The 22,000-nt window shown below is 38.0% G+C and overlaps 1 pseudogene; it reads right to left on the bottom strand.

The window, feature by feature from the left end:
• Positions 1–16,869: 16,869 nt before the first annotated feature.
• On the bottom strand, positions 16,870–20,823 carry LOC149203545 (ABC transporter B family member 1-like; annotated as a pseudogene).
• Positions 20,824–22,000: the final 1,177 nt, after the last annotated feature.

The raw sequence follows: 22,000 nt of genomic DNA, 5'->3' as shown, positions 1-22,000 counted from the left end.
GTGCCCGTCCTGGGCCGTGCCTCTCCAACAAACCCCTGATATTGCACTGCTTCGATCGAGTGAGCAACTTGCACAAAATCCACCATCTTCTCAGTTTGGGTGCTCGCTGTGGCAAAGGATTTCGATGGACTCGACCTCCTACTGATTATCAAAGGGCAAGTTTTGTACAGGTGGCCAACCTCATGGCAACGCCGACATCTGAAAGGGATACCTTCGTAGTCCAACTCCTTCCATCTGATAATCTCCCCCATTTGAAAATGGTAGCTCTCCACAAGACCTTCACGAGTATCCAAATGCACAAGAATTCTAGCCATTGCCAGGCAATCGGTGTCCTGGTAAGATCTATCATGGTCCAGGTAAATCCCCAAGTCATCCCCAATGCATCTGAAGATGTCCTCTGCCCAGAACTGAAGCAGAAGCCCCAGGAGGCGAACCCAAATCGGCCCAGCCCCCAAATTTTCCTTTTCTGGATCAAAGAGAGGCAACCAGTGCTTTAGCAAGACGGGAGTCATTTCTAAATGCCAATATTGCGTCAACACCCAGTCCACCTACTCTGGCTCCGAAAAAATAAGGGCAAACCAACCCCTAGACATTGTTAAAACAGCTGGAAGTTGCTCCATAACATTACCCCACACCTCCACTGTCCATTTTTTCAACCGCCCCAGGGAGTAATTCCTACCATGGACCCTACCCACCAGCACCGTGCTCTCTGTCAGGGCCGCTTTGTCCATACCTATTCCTTCCCCAAAGACCAACAAATGACCCCTCTCTCTTGTTTTCCACAATTTTGATTTCTTGCCGACCTTAGCACTTGAACCCTGGGTTGCACTTTTCTGAGGTTCGTCCCCCTGCGGATTTTCATCCGAGTCTGAGGCTCTTGTCTCTTTTGCCTCTGACTCCGTTCTCGTAATTCTGTCAAAGAAACCCGAGGGATGAGGATTCCTTGTAGAAACCATGGTTGGAAAGCCTTCTGTGAAATACTCCTGACCGCTGTCAGGAATGTTCACTGGGTCATTTAGGCCGTGCACCATACCACTTGATCCTTCCAACGAAACCCCCACACTTCGCAAAAACTCCTTGGCACGCTGATTTTGGGGTTTCCAAGTCTGAAGATCCAACGATGATGGGGTAGAAAGGAAAGGCGAGCTCATGCCCTCTCCCAAATGTACAAACCCTTCAAACATCGCCTCAGCCAATTGAGAAAGACCCAAACCCTGCAAAGACACCTCCATGTCATCCATTACTGACTCAATAGTATCCACTTGTGCTTCTGGTAAGGGCGGTGTCTCCAGTTTTTGCCTAGCGCTCGACATGGGTCGGTCTTCCACCCAGATGTCCAAAGGGGTTAAAATATCTGAGGAATAATCTAATAATTCCTCCTCCATACATCAACACACTAAACTGCAAACGATGTTAAGGTCTTGGGAGGTTCCAATAAAATTGGGTTTCTTGAATAATAACTTTGAACCACTGCAATGTTAGGATATTCCGACACATAGGATATAGTTAAGTTCAACTTGGTCTAGCATAGAGTTAGGTTAGAGTTAGGTAAAGTGTGTTTCTTTACCGTTGTACATTTTGTAACTTACAATCCGACGGTCACGATATGTAGTGATCCGACGGTTCACTCTCACCTCGGTATTACCGACACTTGATCCGTGGCTTGACACCCGATTGGTCCATGAGTTCTATTTAAAGCGCATGGAGGGTCATTGTTCGGGTAATCCGTGCATGAGAGAAGCTTATGTAAATTTTCATTCTTTGATTAATAAATTGTCTGTACCCACGTTGGGACAGGCCGTGGACTGTTTCCCTCCTTGCACTCTGAGGGTTTTAACCACGTCAAAAATACTGGTGTATTGATTTGAGATCTGGTTGTGAGCGGTGTCCTTTTGGTATTCTTTCTGAGGAACTTACCCTGTAAATTCCTACATGGTATCAGAGCTATTTGAGGGCCGCGTCCGTTGGTGATCCAAATCTGAAGCCGGTAGAACTGCATGCGGCTGTCGTTTCCTAGATCTGCTGTTTCTGACTGCTTTCGGGCCGAGAGGACTGCTCTGTTGCGTTCGGAGCATCTGTTTCAGTGAGGAACCCCTTTCGTTTCACGTGAAAAGGTTTCCGGTAGCCCTAGCTGCGTCATTTTTCAGATCGGGAGGTATACAGTGTTTTTTTTTGCAGTTTACTGTCATTTTCTCTCTGCTTATTTCGGTTTCGGTTTATTTAGCCTTTTTTTTTCCCCGGATCTATACCTTTCATTTCTGCGTATGCTCTTTGCCCTGCGACTCTGTGCGATCTGGGCAAATCAGAAACAGAAAGAAAGGATTTTTCTCATGCGTATGCTCTTTTCCCTGCACCTTAGTGTGATCTTGGAAAATCAGAAACATTGAGAAAAATATTTAGTTTTTCGGTTAAAAGCTAACTTTGAGATTTTTTTTAAAATTCTAGTTTTTTGGCTAAAGCTAACTTTGAGCCGTAAGGTTCGTTTTTCTTTGCATATTCGTGTTGGGTTTTGTGTTTTGTGTTTTGTAGGGGAAAAGAGCCTTCCCAAGGCAAGCACGCAAATCGAGGCCCCCCCCTCTCTCTCTCTCTCTCTCTCTCTCTCTCTCTCTCTCTCTCTCTCAAATATTTTGTATAGATCAATTGGTTCAAAGACTTTTTAAGAGAGTAGAGGTCTTGGGTTCAAGTCTCCATTTTGTGGGGGCGGATTTTTTCATTCCCGCACATTCGCGCACTTTGCCGGCAACGTCAACAATTTTTTTTTCAAAAAGCCATAACTTCTTCATCCGGAAGCCTTTTTCAGAGCCGTTTTTTTTAAAACCGCCTATTTTTTCGAGATCTATCCATTGGACCACTTACTCTCAGCATCTTCAGCTTCAGTTTTTTTTTCAAAAAATGGAAAGTCCATGCCAAGTCATTCTTGACAGCACTAACTACTTCCAATGGGTAGCCTACATGGGAGATTTACTTAGAAGTAAAGGTCTCTTCAGAATAGCCACAGACCAAGAGAAGAAACCCAAAGATGAAGACAAGGCCGAAAAATGGGAAAATAGACAAGATCAAGCACGTGGTTTGATAGGAATGTCTGTTTCTCCTGATCTTAGATTCCACATTGCAGAAATTGAAACTCCTCATGAAGCATTAGAAAAACTTGCTAAAGTTTTTGGGATTAAAAATGAAATTAGAACCCATCAACTTGAGAATGAGTTGCTTACTTTGGATCCTAATAATTTTTCTTGCATTGAAGATTTCTTGTCCAAATTCAAGACCCTTAGATATCTCTTGGAAGGTGTTAAAGTTAAGAAAGAAGATGGTAACCTTATTTATTCCATCCTTACTAAGTTGGGACCAGCCTACTCTGTATTTGTTTCCACTTTCCATTCTACAAGGGAAGCTTTCATTTGTCAAGGCAAAGACTACAAACCCCCTTCCTTTGACTCCTTTTGTGATTCCTTAATAAGAGAACAAGAAAAACTCTTACACCTTGGTCTTCTTAATCTTGGAAACTCTTCCTCGAAAGCGTTAGCCGCCCAGCAGCAACCAAATTCAAAGAATCCTAAGAAGTCTTATCCTCAAAGGAATGGTCCTAAACCAACTCAGCCTCAAGATGAAAGATCTTTTCAGCAAAATGACAAGACCAATAAAAACAAATGGAAGAGGACTGACAGACATTGTAACTTTTGTAATCGAGATGGCCACTTAGAATCTAAATGCTTTAAGAAGATGGAAGCCTTGGAAGCCGCAATGAAGAAACATAACATCCATCTGGAGCCTACTTCAACTTCAACTTCCGGAACGGCACTTTCTGCATGTCATCGTCAATCATCTCAGTCTGGTTATGCATTAAATGTATCTTCTTCTTCTTCTCATTCTCATGAGTGGCTCATTGATTCTGGAGCCTCTTGTCACATGGCCAAAAACCAAGCCATGTTTTCTTCTTTAAATGATTGTAACACCAAAAATATATATGTTGGTGATGATAGATCTCTTAATGTTGTAGGGACTGGAACTGTTCATCTAGACAATGGTCAGTTCAATGATGTATTATGTGTTCCAAACTTATCCTGCAACCTTCTATCTGTCTATCAGATAACTCATTCAGGTGAAGGTAAAATTGTTGAATTTTCACCTCATGATGTTGTAATCAAGGATCTAAAAGATCCTAAACAGATTCTAGCTACTGGTCTTGCTGATGATTCCAAAAGGTTGTATAAGTTTCACAACTTTGGGTCATCCCATCTTCCCTCAGTGTTTGTTGCTCATAATGATGAAGTGAGCAAACTTTGGCATGAGCGGTTTGGTCACTTAAACTATCGCTCCCTTCAGCATCTATGTAAAGAAAATATGGTGACAGGTCTTCCTATGGTATCTTGCAAAGATGGTGTTTGTTCCGGATGTGTACTCGGAAAACATCATCGGGACAGTTTTGACAAACGTGCCTCTTGGCACGCCTCAGCCCCTTTACAGCTTGTGCACAGTGATTTATGTGGTCCTCTTCCTGTTGCTTCATTCTCTGGCTGCAAGTACTTCTTAACTTTCATTGATGATTTCTCTAGACGCACTTGGGTATACTTCTTAAAACTCAAGAGCGAAGTATTTAGCACTTTTTTGGCCTTCAAAGCATTTGTTGAAAAACAATCTGGACATCAAATTCTTAAGCTAAGAACTGATAATGGTGGAGAATATGTTAAAAACGCATTCATCAACTTTTGCACCGAAAATGGAATTCAAATGCAACATACTGTTCCATACACTCCACAACAAAATGGTGTAGCTGAAAGGAAAAATCGCACCTTAAAGGAAATGGCTAATTGTATGCTGCAATCTAAAGGACTCAGTCTTAGTTTTTGGGCCGAAGCAATTAATTGTGCAAATTATATAATCAATCGCACTCCTACTAAGGTTCTAGAGAATATCACTCCAGAAGAAGCTTGGAGTTCCATTAAACCAGATGTAAGTCACTTTCGTGTGTTTGGAAGTGAAGCATGGGCCCATATTCCAGATGAAAAGCATAAAGCTTTAGAACCTAAGAGTGAGAAATGTACTTTTGTTGGATATTCTGAAGATGTAAAAGGTTATAGACTTATTCCATTTAAGTCCAAAAATGTTATCATTAGAAGAGATGTAAAATTTGATGAAAATAAATCGGCCTGCGAGCCTAGTCCGGCGGATGTGCCACCTCTTCCTATCTCTTCTATCTTTGAAAACATTTCTTCTTCTGATGATGAAAGCGAGGATGATAATCCTCCCCCACCTTCTCAGGATCCTCAACTTCCAAGATGGGTCCGTGCTACTCGGGATGCAGCAGGTGATCTTGCCGGTGATCCTACAGATCAGCGACGTACACGTTCTCAGTTTGAAAGAGCCTCTTCTTTACTGGCTCAAGCTCCAGTAAATCCTGATCCTGACACTTTTGCAGAAGCTTCAGGCCATCCACATTGGGAAGCAGCTATGAATGAAGAATATCATTCATTAATGACAAATGATACATGGGATCTTGTTCCTCTACCAAAGGGACGCAAACTTGTTAGATGCAAATGGGTTTACAGAACCAAGTATGGACCAGATGGGAAAGTTGATAAACATAAGGCTCGTCTAGTTGCTAAGGGCTTTTCACAGGTTGAAGGCATTGACTACACTGAAACCTTCTCTCCAGTTGCCAAAATGAACTCTATCTGCCTTGTTCTTTCCCTTGCTGCCTCTTTAAAATGGGAAGTCCATCAAATGGATGTTAAATCTGCCTTCTTGCATGGGGACTTGCAGGAAGAAATCTATATGGAACAACCCATTGGCTTCATACAAACAGACTCCAGCCTCGTTTGTCGACTTAAGAAATCCCTTTATGGCCTCAAACAAGCTCCTCGGGCTTGGTATGCCAAAATGGATAGCTTTCTTTTAGAATCTGGCTTTTCTAGGTGTCATTCTGACAATACTGTCTACACCAAGAAAGTGGGCAACTCTCTTATCATCCTTGTTCTTTATGTTGATGATCTTATTCTTACTGGTAGTGATCCCAACCTTATAAACCATGTGAAGTCCAGCCTTAAAAAGAAATTTGAAATGACAGACTTAGGACACTTACACTATTTTCTCGGTCTTCAAGTCTTGCAATCCCAAGAAGGTATTTTCCTTTCCCAGTCCAAGTATGCTTGTGATATTCTTCGTCATTTTCACATGGAAGACTGTAAGCCAGCCCCCTCTCCCTTTCAGTCTGGAGTCAAACTTTCAGTCTCTTGTACTTCTCCTGAAGTTGATGCTACCTTATACCGTCAACTTGTCGGAAAACTCTTGTATTTAACCCATACTCGTCCTGATCTTTCCTTTGCTGTTGGCCTTGTTGCTCGTTTTATGCAAAACCCCCGTGAAAGTCATTGGAAAGCAGCTAAAAGAATACTTCGTTATGTTCGAGGTACAGTACAGTTTGGGATTCATTACAGTGCCAAAGCAGCTCCTCTGTTAGTTGGTTTCACTGATTCTGATTGGGCTGGTGACCTTGATGATCGGAAGTCTACTGCCGGTTATGTCTTCACTCTTGGTTCAGGACCTATTACATGGGCTTGTAAGAAACAGGCTGCCATTTCTCTTTCGTCAGCAGAAGCAGAGTATCGTGGTGCCGTGGAAGCTAGTAAGGAAGCCTTGTGGCTTCGTCAGATCCTATCAGAATTTGGCTTTGAGCAGCAGCATCCAACCACACTTTGGTGTGATAATCAAAGTGCCATTCAGCTATGCAAAGATCCAGTCCAGCATCAGCGCAGCAAACACATTGAACTACACATGCACTTCATCAGAAATCTCATTCATGACCATGTTCTTGAAGTGCAATATTGTCCAACGGATGATCAGGTTGCAGACATCTTCACAAAGGCTCTCACAGAGGCGAAGTTCACTAAACTTCGATATATGCTTGGAGTTCAGGAAGTTGTCACTAAGGGGGGATAGGCTCTAGTGCCTCCTTCCTTCTCCTATTGTGTCATATTTGTAAATCCTTCAATCCTATCCCAAGTTGTTCTTAAGGGGGGATGTTAGGATATTCCGACACATAGGATATAGTTAAGTTCAACTTGGTCTAGCATAGAGTTAGGTTAGAGTTAGGTAAAGTGTGTTTCTTTACCGTTGTACATTTTGTAACTTACAATCCGACGGTCACGATATGTAGTGATCCGACGGTTCACTCTCACCTCGGTATTACCGACACTTGATCCGTGGCTTGACACCCGATTGGTCCATGAGTTCTATTTAAAGCGCATGGAGGGTCATTGTTCGGGTAATCCGTGCATGAGAGAAGCTTATGTAAATTTTCATTCTTTGATTAATAAATTGTCTGTACCCACGTTGGGACAGGCCGTGGACTGTTTCCCTCCTTTCACTCTGAGGGTTTTAACCACGTCAAAAATACTGGTGTATTGATTTGAGATCTGGTTGTGAGCGGTGTCCTTTTGGTATTCTTTCTGAGGAACTTACCCTGTAAATTCCTACATGCAACACCTCCATTACATCCATCGAAACCGCCACCGGAAAACATGGAGACCCCAAGACAATGTGATGAGGTTCGCGCCAACCGTTACCAAAGCCAAGACTAGAAATAAACAATGCCAACTGCCATTCGCAATAAACAAGTTTGGACTATAATTTAATACGCCTCACGGCTGCCTCAAGAGACCCCATGTGAGCGCAGAGACCATGGCCTTCTCCCCATGGAGACCCCTAGCCCAGGCGTTAAACTGTTAAGCTAAAGTTGGAAACCCTAGTTCCGACATTGAAACCCTTTGCCTAATTTAAAAAAAAAAATCGTCGGAGCAGGTTTTCCCAGTCGCTCTTCATAATGTCCAATCTCTTAACTCTTAAATTAAAGTAATTAGAGTTTATCAATTTTTCGCTCTTAAATTCGTTTCATTAATGGGTTGGATAATTTATAATATGTTCACTTCTAACAAAGCAAAACTAAAAAAAGCACATAAAACTATGCCTTTTAAATAATATTTACCATCATATTACAAATAAATTAAATATTTAATGAATATGAATATCCATACTTAATTTTACCAATATAAAATGTATATAGCGAATTATAATTATAACTAGATGATAATCACTTTGTTACAACTCACACATAAAAATAATACTCCCTAAAAGTGCATTTAAACATTACATTTTTCACAAGTAAAAATAAAACTGACTTTATTTATGAGACGACAGAAAGCAAGTGATGAAATCTACAGTTTGTATGTATGGCCCATGGGTAATATAAGCCTATAATATAATGCGTAAGGATAAGTAAATAGGTGAACACAGTAGAGATACGTGCATGCAGGATGATCTGAGAAGAAAAAAAGGCGATAAAGACCGGTTTTCTAAAGCTTTTTGGTGTAGTTTGTGATAAATGGATATAGTGAATTAACGTTGTATTATAGTTGCATAACCGGTATAGTAAAAAGTAAATAATTTTAAAATTAAACAGAAATCACACAATTGAAAATCTAAATGCAATGAAATATAATTTTACCTGATTATTATTATTACAGAAATCACACAATCGAAAACATGAAAGCCACAAAATATAAATTTACCGGGTTATTATTATTACAGAAATCACACAACCAAAAACCTAAACGCCACGAAATTTACCTGGTTATTATTACAGGAAATGCCCAATTGAATTCTCTGCTTCCTTTACTTCGACAAATAAGTTAATCGATCTCTTTTTAAATTCTGTATATATCATTTTCAAAATTGAGTTTGTTAATATTAGCCAACACACTTTTTTCATTTTAATTAATTTATTTAATTTTTGCTTTTAAGTAATGTTACACATATCTTCAGCATATACAATATATATTAGAGAACACATATATATTTTTTTAATATTTTTTAATGTAACGTTGCGTGACAACATCTCCCTCATACACCGTGTTGTAGAGCGGCGCAACCAAGCCTATGGGCCAAATACCATGGTAAATAAAAGATATATGATAAATAAAAATATAAATGAACCATGGTAAATAAATAAAACCTCTTTTTATATTTACTCCATGAACCTATTTATACTTACTAACACTCAAAAAAGAGGTTTTATTTAGGTGAAACCTATGGGCGAAATTATTATCAATACCATGCAAAAAAATTATTGATCCTAATATTAATATTAGAAGATTACTATTATTATTATTATTAAATCTAATATTCATATTAATATATTATAATATCAATATTATTAAAATTAATAAATTTGGATTAATATAATATTAAATTTGTTATATTATAATATATATTAATATATCATGATATATATTAACTCTAGATATATATGAGAGGGAAGAACAAAGACATAGAGTGATAGAGGTGGAGAGATATGGGGAGTGACAAAGGAGAGATGGACATACACTGAAGGAGAGGGGAGAGGAGGAATGAAGAGAGAGAGAGGGAGAGGGAGAGGAGTGAGAGAGGTAGAGAAGGGTAAGAGAGGGAGAGGGAGACACAAAGATGGAGGGGGGGAGAGTTAAGTAGAGAGGGAGGGAGATAGTGAGAGGATTGGAGGGCGGAGAGAGAAAGAGAGAGATGGGAGAAGAAAGAGGAAGGTAGGACAGAAAGGGGGAGGGAGGAAGGATGAGAGAGAGGACTTGCAAGAGAGGAGGAGTTAGGGAGGGATAAAGAGATGGAGTTGGAGGGGGAGAGAGGGAGAGAAGAAGAAAGACAGAGAGATTGAGAAGTTGAGAGAGAGAGGGAGTGACAAAGGAGAGATAAAGATAGAGTGTGTATGTTTAGGGGTGGAATAATGAGACAAAGAATGAGAGATAGAGAGAAGGGGGGAGAGAAGGAGAGAGGGAGGGATATAGTAACATAATTGGAGACAGAGAGAGAGGATCAGAGGGAAGAGAGAGAGAGAGTGATGGGGGAAGAGAGAGGGGGGTAGGAGAGAAAGGGGGAGAGAGGAATAATGAGAGACGAGATTTGAGAGAGAGGAGGAGAGTGATGGGGAAGAGAGAGGATTGGAGGGTAGAGAGAGAGAGATAGAGAGAGAAGGTATGAGAGAGCGGACTTGAGAGAGATGAGGAGAGAGGGAGGCAAGAATAAATACATAGAGAGTGAGAAGTGGAGAGAGAGAGGGAGTGGAAAGGGAGAGATGGAGAGAGAGTGTGTATCTTTGGGGGTGAGAAAAATACACAAAGAAGGAGAGAGGAGAGATAGAGGGATATAATAACAAAGTTGGAGGGTGAAGAGAGAGAGAGAGAGAGAGAGAGATAGGTGAGAGAGAAATGGAGAGAGAAGAAGGAAGAGAGAGAAGGTGTGAGAGAGCAGAGAGGCGGAGTTGGAGGGGGAGAGAGAGGAAGATAAGAAGAAATAAAGAGAGAGGGGGGGGAGTGATAAGGAAGATGGAGAGAGAGGGAGAGAGGACAATAGGAGGGAAGAGAGATAGAAGTGGGGGAGAGGGATAGAGAGAGAGAGGAGGACAGAGGGATAGATAGATAGATTGGAGAAAGAGAGTGTATGTTTTGGGGACGATATAGAGAGACAAAGGGAGATAGAGATATAGATGGAAAGTGAAGAGAGGGAAGAAGAGAGAGATGGCGAGTAGAAGGGAGGGACAGAGAGATTGATAGATATGGAGTGAGAGACCGTGTGTGTTTGGGGGATTGAGATAGAGAGACAAAGAATGAGAGACGGAGTGTGATATGGATATAGATGGAGGGGGAGATAGGGAAGAAGATTTCTTGCACTAGATCATTGATTTCAATGTAGATGGTGATTTATAATCCTATTTGATTACTTGCACTAGATGCATTTATTTTAGTGTAGATGTTGATTTATAATGATATTTGATTGCTTGCACTAAATGCATTGATTTCGTTGTAGATGGTGATTTCTAATCCTATTTGATTGCTTGCACTAAATGCATTGATTTCAATGTAGATGATTTCTAATCCCATTTGATTGTTTGCACTAAATGCATTGATTTCAGTGTAGATGGTGATTTTTAATCTTATTGCTTGCACTAGATGCATTGGTTTCAATGTAGATGTTGGTTTATAATCCTATTTTCTTACTTGCACTAGATGCATTGATTTTAGTGTAAATGTTGATTTATAATCCTATTTGCTTACTTGCACTAGATGCATTGATTTTAGTGTAAATATTGATTTATAATCCTATTTGATTGCTTGCATTAGATGCATTGATTCGAGTGTAAATGTTGTTTTCTAATCTTATTTGATTGCTTGCATTAGATGCATTGATTTTAGTGTAGATGTTGATTTCTGATTTGATGTAATTGGATGTATGATGGTACATTAATTTTAAAGTGATTGGATTAACATTGTGCATTAATTTTAGTGTAAGCACAAAAAATTCTTGACAATGTACATTGATTTTTGTGTTATAGTAATTCAACCTATTAATATTGGAGAGAGAGACACAAGGTGTGATGTTTACTACAATAGCTCGAGCTAAAGATTTAAATGGTTTACGATTTAACCTCTCCTTTTCATATAATCGATATGAAAAGATGACAATCGATATGAAAAGATGACAAAAGTTACAAGGGTGGCAATAAGAATAGCAGAAGAAAATAGTTTGAGGTTAATCACAATGAAGACTACTTGTAATTGATATTCTTATCATTCACATTTTCTATCATTCAACACTTTTACATTCGCACTTTACATTCAAAATTTGTATTTCATCATTAAAGTTATTAACAATATTTATCATCTCAACAAACTGAGTTCTAAGCAAATTTAAAATTAAAATGACCAGATTAATCCGAGACATATTTAGCATATTTAAAATGATTATATTAATATTAGACGAATTTACATATTATTGATAAAATTAATCATATGTTCATTAGATTTTCTTTGGTGGCACACGACTGAAATCGGCCTAGATCCATCTTAACTCCGGATATATCAAGCACCGAGAGGGATCAAATCTCTCGAGGTACAAACGTTTCCTCAAGTTTTGCACTCAAAAAAGAGGTTTGCGCCTCGAGAGATTTAATCCCTCTCGGCGCTTGATAGATCCAGAGTTAAGATGGATCTAGGTTGGTTAAAAAGAAACAAATATCACCTTGTTAAACACTTTTTGTGTTAAGAGGCACTCTCCATTTTAGTATGGTAGAGATATTGTAATGTAAATGTAATGTCGTGTAAACATTTTTATTAGGTTAACGTAAAATACAACATAACCCTACCTTAGATGTTTTTACTTGGTCAAAATAAAATAAAATTAAAAATAACACTACATTAAAATAAAATTAACTTTAAACTAAAATAATGAGGAACCCATGATATTCATGTACTATAGCCTATTTAAAGGATGAAATTAAACAAGTCTAGATCTATCTTAACTCCGGATCTACCAAGTGCTGAGAGGGGTCAAGAGATTTGATCCTTCTTAGCTCTTGGTAAATCTGGATTTAAGATGGATCTAGGCTGGTTTATTATATAGTGAACGATCACTAAGTATTAATATACCAACTTAGATCCATCTTAACTTCAAATCTACCAAGAGTAGAGAGGGATCAAATTTCTTGAGATGAAAACCTCTTTTAGAGTGAAAATATATTTGATCTCTCAGGGTTGGTAGATTCAGAGTTAAGATGGATCTAGGATGATTTAATTATTATCTTTTAAACAAACTACGTTAGAGAAGAATACCATGGGAAAAACCATGGGTTGGAGTTGAAAAATGTTAAACAAGAAATTACAACATCTCTACCATATTGGGTTGGAGAATTTTATGTTTTTTGTTTTATTTTATTTTGACCAAGTCAAAATGTTAAACCTTACGACACCTCTACCATACTAAACTAGATAACGCCTCTAGACCTAAAAATATGTAATAAGTATTTTAACTTTTATTTTATTATTCTAAAATATAAGTTCACATTTATGTTTTTCTATTTTTTAATTAATTAAAAAAAAAATATGATATTAAACAAATATTGCATGTCTCGTTAGTTTGGAGAATTTAAAATATATATAATGAATACTTAAATTTATTGGGGCTATGTACACAATCATGTTCTTTGTTAAAAAATAATTAAAAATATAAAATAAATAAATTTATTTTTTCATAGAATCTGTTTTTTAAGGAAAACAAAAAAGGTTGGAGTTATATATTCATATGATTTAGAAAGAAAAAATAAATATTCTATCTTAAAAGCGAAAAATATATATATATTCTAAAAAGCAATTTCAATGAGTGATAATTGTAAATTAGGTATCAATACCATCATAACATAATATATTCATACCCTATCATATATTAGTTTTTAATAGTATGTATACTAGCATTTGCACCAGATGTTGCAAAGGAAACGCCGTAAGGCATAAATTGAAGAACACAAATACAACAAAAGAATACTTTGATAAAGAATACAAATATATTGAACGCTCAAATCAATGCCCCATTAACTGGAACCACTTAGTAGACATATCTATCAACATTAGGATTATACACAATGATCAAGAAATTTCCCATATACAAACAACACCTTCCACAACAACCTTTTGTCACATCCACATTTTAAAAAATGCCTTGGAATGTGATTGGAATCTCCCATATTGCCTTTTTCTTTATGCAGATAAATCTTCCATATTGCTATTTTCATCATGAATATTGTTAGTTCATTGTTGTAAAGTGTTAGTGTGTTAAATTCAATAATATAAGTTCGACAAGCGAAAAACATTCCTCAATTAGCATAATATGCATTTTTCTCTCACCGTGTATTTTTCAGTCAAAGAGCACAAGTAACAGATTAACATGTATTTTCCCTTCATTATTTTCATAGAGCCAAGCAATCTATGCCTTATCTATAAAGTAACAAAAACATTTTGGAATAAGTTTAATATTTCAAGCCAGTGTGTAACCTATAAAGTAACAAAAACTTTTTGAAACAAATTTAATATTTTAAGCAATTGACTAACCTAATTTGATAATTGAAAAATTCTCAAAGATGAATTATACTCTATAATAAGAGAGCCAACATTGGAGCCCATACTTTCACTAAAACCATAAGAAACACAACCACTTGTTAAGAAGAAATTCAAGCAATAATAATAAAACAAAAATAATAAACATTAAAGTATAAAATGGTAGTTCCAACACACAGGTATAAATATACATGCTCTATGTCCATTCTTAGATTAAATGGGTGTGGAGAAAATTAGTAGAGAACCCATAATTGTATTTCTAATTAGGAGGGGTGGAGAAATGCTTTAAATGCAGGTTGTTGTATAAAATGGTATTTCCAACGCACAGGTATAAATATACATGTTCTATGTCCATTGTTAGATTAAATGGGTGTGGAGAAAATTAGTAGAGAACCCAAAATTGTATTTCTAATTAGGAGAGGGGTGGAGAAATGCTTTAAATGCGGGTTGTTGTCATTCTAATTATGAGACAGATAAACATGAAGGCCAACACCACTACATTACAGTTCTAACTTGATAGTGCCATAATACTTCAAGTCTACTTTCTTGCTGCATTATTCCTATTACCAAAATTAGCAGCAGCTTTGGCTGCCCTGTCAAGAACCCCAACAACCATCAGTGCTCCTGTTGCAAAATAACTGTTGTTGACAGGTGTTGTTCCTGCGTTGCAAGCTGCATGCCCAGCTGTAATCAAAGTTGCTTTTGATATCTCTCCAAAGAATTTGCCAAAATTTGCCACCTTTGTTGCAGCAGTGTCCATCACTTGATACTTCTCGTCTAACTCTTTGGCTTTGCTTAAAGTATCTTTTCCTAGGGTATAACCTTTTGAAAGCATTGTTGTAACCACTTTTACTGCCTGGTCAGCAAAATGGAACAAAAAATCTCAGTTGCTTATCAAGGACTTCAAACTGTCCAATAACAACAATGTTAATATCCTCAGAATATCATAGGCTAATTGAGAAAATCATTTTTCAGTCTAAGAAGTATGACTTTCTAAATTTTGATGTAATATCTAAATTTTACTTTTCTCCATTGGTAAGGTAGGTGGCCTTTTTAAGCTACTTCTATTCTACAAAACTACAGGAATAAGTAGAATTTAAAGGGTAGGATCTTCCTTCTCTGCAAATAGTTATTTATAGACAGTTTGTAAAGCAAGATTACATTTAAGACTTTTTCTTACAAAATAGTCAAAATAAATGAAATTTGTTTTTCATTATTTTCCTTTCTTTTCACAAGTAAAATCTTATTCTAGGTTACTCTGAATATCCTTGACCAAAATGGCCTTTGAGGTAATCTACATGATCCAATCTTGATCTTGGAACTATACAACAGGAAAAAAGTATTGTCGTTTACCCATGAATGGTACTCATTTATCAAAGACCTTGAAACAAAATTGAAAGATCAGACATTTAAACACATACGCAGAGACCACAAAATTGATTTGATACAAGAACGACTATGGCAGGGTAAGCAAGGTCTAGATCTAAGTGCAGTATTAATGCTATTTTGAGGAAATAGGTTTCTTCTTAAATTTATTTGAACATTGTTCCTCCACATATAAAAATAAATAAAAAATATAAAAGAGTAAAAATAAGTAAATTAAAATACTCCTAATGCGTTGCCCTCTTCATGAAATTTTATCATTTGCTTTTCCCATTGATTAACTGCCTCCTCTGATCCTCCCCATGGCACTATATACACCTCCTAATTTAGGATTGTTGCTCCCTGGTTCAAAAACGCCAAAAACATCAGAAACCTACAATTTTTTTCACTTTTTGTATTTTTACCAAAAAACCAAAACTATATTCAGAATGCCATGTCAATCTGAATGTGACTATCAGTAAAGTTACATCTTGAATTCCATCTCTTTATAGCAAATTCAAATCCCAACCAAAATCCACTTGTAACAAAATCACAACAGAGAATTTACCCTTTAAACCTTACAATTGCAAACACTGATAAACTAAGAAAATCATACTTACACTAAGAAGGATAGTAGTTTCTAAAGCATAGGGCTCCTTGATAGTCACTAAAGCAACTTGTGTCCACTGCCCCGTCCTATCACCACCCAAAAAATATAATCAGGCACTGGTTTTGGCCAGTTAAGGTCTGCTGTTACATAGACCTTAAGTATGTATATCAATGCAAATCCTCTAGTTTATCAGGAAAAATATACACCAGGGCTACTGCCTGGCTTGATATTTCCTGACTCATTGATGTCAAGTCTTACTACATCCAACAAGTTCTCCATGAATCACTTCTCTAATTTTGATAACACAAAAATAATATTGTGACTACACTCTATTTCTCAACCAATTCTTAATAGAACACTTCTCTGCAACTCTGATAAAACACAAGTTGACAACTATTATGCTCGATAGATATTACAACACAAAAATTATATTGTGACTGCACTCTATTTCTCAACATATTCTTAATAGAACACTTCTCTGCAACTCTGATAATACACAAGTTGACAACTATTATGCTCAATAGATATTGCAGAAATTGGAAATCAACACTTTTGCATAAAACTCAGTCAAGAAACACATATACAGAGACCATAAAATTGATTTGATACAAGAACGACTATGGCAAGGTAAGCAAGGTCTAGATCTAAGTGCAATATTAATGCCATTTTGAGGAAACAAATTTCTTCTTAAATTTATTTGAACATTGTTCCTCCACATATAAAACTAAATAAAAAAAATATAAAAGAGTAAAAATAAGTAAATGAAAATACTCCTAATGCGTTGCCCTCTTCATGAAATTTTATCATTTGCTTTTCCCATTGATTAACTGCCTCCTCTGATCCTCCCCATGGCACTATATACACCTCCTAATTTAGGATTGTTGCTCCCTGGTTCAAAAACGCCAAAAACATCAGAAACCTACAATTTTTTTCACTTTTTGTATTTTTACCAGAAAACCAAAACTATATTCAGAATGCCATGTCAATCTGAATTTTTTCACGGAAACCGTTTTGTTCACCTTCGAGCATTGTCTGTCGGACCCGCTTGGTCAGATTCTCACCAACGATTTCCCAGAAGGAATGTTGCACCATATTGAAAACGAGGGCGTCAAACGATATCCCTATCAGAACGAAGCAGTATTTCTTGATTTCATTTTTTATGTATAATGGATCAGGGTTGTAATAGATGCTCATCACAGCACTCAGGATGTAAGCTAAGAGTGCGCTTATGGAACCGCAGACCATGGACCCTACGGATCCTAGTAGGGCATAGGCCCATTCTAGGGAATTCATCTTGACTAGTCTCCAGAATGACCCTGCCTGCTCTATGAAGGGTACTTTCTCTGTTTTGTGTGTTGAGTTGACATCGACAAATGTGCTGAAATCAGAAGTTGAGAAGTCTGAAAGCCTTCTGGAATAGGGAGATCAGCCATAAGAAGAATTTCTTCCAATTATGGGCGAGCTCACAGAATTCCTTGCACTAGAGGGCCTGGAAATGGGCAAGCAAACAAAAAATCAAAACGAGAATACAAATCTATGTTCATTCTACTTCCCCTTTCTTCCCGGGATCATTCAGACTAATAAATACTGAGAATTTATGGAAGGTACAGAACAAGTTTCCTTTCTATCTTGGTGATGAATGAGTGGGTCATTCAGAATGTGACAAAATGTAAAAGTCCATAAACTTCTACAGAGCAACATCTAAAGTACCAATAAACACTATAAGGGTTAATGGGAGGAGCAAAACAACTAGAATTTAAGAAAAAAGATTTATCTCTAGACCAAACAAAACCATTATAATTTGAGGAAAAAAAAAATGAAGGATTGTATGAGAAGGCATCCAAACAATTTGGTGGAAAATCTTTCACTGTAATAAAACCAGAAAAACTTGGCAACTGCTAAATAATTTTCCAAAGAAAACCCCAAGGATCTATAGACAAACAAAATAATTATAATTTCACAAACTGCTAATCTAAGGACGAACAAAACAAGTATAATTTTATGAAGAAGAAGTTGAGGATAAGCATTATAATTACAGTTTTACAGAGAAGGCCCCAAGGATTTATGGGACTACAAAAAAATTACAATTTTATGAAGAAGGCGAGAGGATTTATGGGAGAAACAAAACAATTCCAATTCTATAGACTTTCAGTGAGAAAACTATTGCATAGGTTAACCACAATGTGCCATTATTGAATTAACATAGTGGGATAAAACCTTTACCTGGCACTATTCTTTCTTGCATTGTTACCAAGCGCATGGGCAGTTTCTTGGAGTTTGATCAATGTTGAATAAGCCCCGTCATCCCCTTTTCAGATAAGGTCATCGTGAGTCCCCATCTCCAAAATGCTCCCCTGCTGAACAACTGCCACCAGATCAGCCTTCCTAATGGTTGAGAGATGATGTGCCACAACTACTATTGTTCTTCCTATCATGAACTTGTTAAGGGCTTCCTGAAAAAGTTTTTATGATTCAGAGTCAAGAGCATTGGTTGCTTCATCCAAAAGTAGTATGGCCGGGTTCTTCAACATCGCTTTGGCTATTGCAATGCGTTGCTTTTGTCCGCCTGATAGTTGGCCACCTCTTTCACCAACATGGAGTTGCAAACCCAACTTAGTACAAATCATAACCATGGCTACTATCAACTCTGACATATAGAAAAGGAACAATGAGATGGAAGAAAAATGTTATAAACCATAGATATATAGTTCAACTCCTGGGGATTTGGGTTAGAAGGGGAAGGGAAGGAGACTTGATAGTGGGAGAAGGTATTCCAGGATGACAAGGTAAACATATTAGATTGTTGTTATTCACACACACAAGTCATAAAGAGCGAATGGAAGACTGAGCAAGGAAACAAGCATAATCACCAAACAACTAATCAACCATCTCTGCAACAAACAATCAACTGACAACTAATCAATTATCTCTGCAACAAAGAATTTTCAGTTATTACAGCTAGTAGCACATACCTGAGTTTCATATCCTTCGGGGAGCTTTGTGATAAAAGAGTGTGCATTTGCAACTCTGGCTGCCTCCTCCATTTCCAACTGGGTTGCATCCTCTCTTCCCAATAGCATGTTTTCCTTAATGCTTGTTGCAAACAATGCCGGTTCCTGACTCACAAGCCCTATCTGCTGTCTAAGCCATTTCAACTGTAGAGTTTTGATGTTAAACCCATCAAGTAGCACTTGACCTTCATTCACAGAAATTAAAAACAGTACTTTTGAGAAGCAATTCATTAAACTAAAAACCGGAGTTCAGGGTATGAAAATGCCATGTAAAATCATGTATTGGATACCTTCAATGGGGTCATAGAAGCGCTCGACCAGAGCAACTACAGTACTCTTTCCCGACCCACTTCGACCAACCATAGCTACAGTTTTTCCTGCGGGAATGTTCAATGAGAAACAACTGAGAACGGGTATCTCTGGTCTACAGGGATATGAAAAACTCACATTTCGCAGCTGGACATGGCCTGTGACTGCAGGCAGAGTAATTCCATCAGAGTAGTTTCGATCAATCTTGGGCCTGTGATCAATAGTTCGAAATATATTCACAGCAGCAGATTTTGCCTTTGCAAATGCTGTCATGCTGGGAGTTGCTTGCCCCAATGTTCTGCAACAACAGATTCAAATTGTAAAATCACTTCCTACAAATCAAATTGTGGAGAAACAGGAGAAAACATGCAATTGGGTATACTACATACAATCCACCGATCATGACCGAAAACATAGTAGATATGGCCAATCCTCCATTTGTATCATGGTGCGTCACAAGCCATCCTCCATACCACAGAAGTAGAGCATAACAGCAAAATATCACACAATAAGTTGACCCCAGCCCAAATCGGTTTACCAGACCACTCTTATATCTAATCTTCTGAGCCACACTCAGAGACGCAGAATACGCTTTCAGCGCTTTCTCCTCGCCTACGAATGAGAAAACCATGCGAATTTGTGCCAAGGCCTACAAGTTGAATTGAATTAAATTTAGCCCCATTAAAAACAATTCAATTCCTCACTAGAAAAGGGAGTCGATTATATCAAACAATTCAGCACCTATTCTACAATGTTACCAGCCTCTGCATATGCATCCTGACTCTTAGAGGAAAGCTTGGTTATCGTTATGGTATGAACGACTCCAAACAAGGCTATCCATGGCACCACTGCAAGAGTCAGCAGAGCCAACTTCCACACTGTGATGAACCCCCCCACAAATCCAGCCACAAATGTCGCCATGTAATGGATGAAATTGCCTAGCTGCGAACCAAATTACATCAAAGTTAATGAAATTTCCAGAATCTAATCTCAAGAGGAGATTTATAAGCAATTTCAAAAGGCCCCAAAGAGAGGAGTAGCAGGGGAATGGAAGGGTGTTCATGAGTTCTTCAAGACCAGTCGTAGACTATAATGATAAAAGGAAAAGGTCAAGCAAACAAACATACACTGAGTAATCAATTAACCATTAATAAGACACACCAGTTCATTTTGGCTATCTCCATTGACATAAATTGAAACCGTTGAGAACATAGAAAAAGATTAATTGACCTTCTCACTGATAGCATCCTGAACAGCCACAATGTCGCTGCGGATAGTATTGATGATGTCGCCCGTCCGTGCATCAATGTCGAAGTATTCCACATCTTGATTCAGAGTGGCCTCCAGATACTTGATCCGGAGCCTGGTCGACTGCCTCTCCCCTTTCTTCCACCGGATAAGCGGAGATAAGGCCACTAGATTTTTGCTTCGAAAACATTACCAATGTAGGAATTTGGAAAGACCGCTGATGTTCCTCGACGTGAAAATATCTTCATTTAGGGTGCCATAAACTCCACGAACTCTCTCGGAAGCTTGGCACACAGTTGTCAAGTGGAGGGTAAAACGTTGGTGATGAGGACCAGATTGAAGTACGAATGACCATTAATGGTGAAATGAATTCCGCCCTTTCTTTGACAGGGTACCCTGAATCAAGAAACCAACACCAATTCAAACCCCATATCAAGAAACTCAAAACAACTTTTTAACAGAGCACCGCCTCTAGTTCAAAACCCACATCAAGAAACTCTAAACAACGCTAAAGCTAGCAGATACAGACAAAATCCACAAACCTTCTATATTGAACAGGGACGATTCCAGCCTGAAACTTAGCAATGTGCTCAAAAACGGGCTCCGAGAGATCAAAGTGCTCCAGAGGAGGATTGCACCAACCACTTCAATTGATGACCCGAAGCCGAAACCAGAAGCGAAGCAAAAACTGTTATGGAGGATCAAATTTGCGTTGGTCAGGGGATTAGGGAAGAAGATTTTGAATTCATTTGTGATGAGGTTAATTCCATTAAATGCCTATTGACGGATGCGAGAGCCACCAGAACTTCCAATTCTAGTTCAGTGACCAATTGGCTTAACAGACTTGAGGATTTTCTCACTGATGCTGTCGACATAGTGGAGGAATGCGAGCAGGGAAAGCTTATTTTCATCAACATAATTTTCCGCTATCGAATGGGCAGGAGCATTAGAAAACTGAAGGAAAGAATCACAAAGATACACACGGGTGCTAAATATCTCAAATATCTGACCTCCCTCAATGCTACTGTTGGTGTTCAAGCACTCAATGCATATATTGAATCTTCAGAAGAAGATAAAAGAAGAAAATCTTGTGCTCTTCTATCTCAATTTCAAGCGGTGGGATTAAAGGAAGATACTGAAAAGGTCAGTCGGTGGATATTGGAAAATGGATTCAGAGTGATTGCTATTGTGGGTATGGGAGGACAGGGCAAAACCCTTCTGGTGCAAGAGGTATTCAACAACCAAAAGGTTCGAGACAGTTTCGACCAATTTGTGTGGCTTACAGTATCAAATTTGCGCTGGTCCACGCGGTTAGGGAGTTGTAACTACCTCAGCATAATCGAATGACTCAACATGGCTCAATCGTCTAACATATCATCTAATGGTGCAAATTAATGACACGTAGGCAGAGAGCAAAGTTTATTTCAGAGGGAACGCCTTACGACGTAATTAGTTTTTTTTATTAGGTCAACACTTTTGATATGATTAAATATATTTTGACGTATAATATATATTTTGAACAATATTTCACT

Source organism: Pinus tabuliformis, chromosome 2_1, assembly GCF_031772625.1.
Source record: "Pinus tabuliformis cultivar Carrire ecotype Pingquan chromosome 2_1, CPIR1, whole genome shotgun sequence".
Taxonomy (NCBI): domain Eukaryota; kingdom Viridiplantae; phylum Streptophyta; class Pinopsida; order Pinales; family Pinaceae; genus Pinus; species Pinus tabuliformis.
Note: the sequence above shows the minus strand (reverse complement) of the source record. Positions and strands in the feature narration are given on the sequence as shown.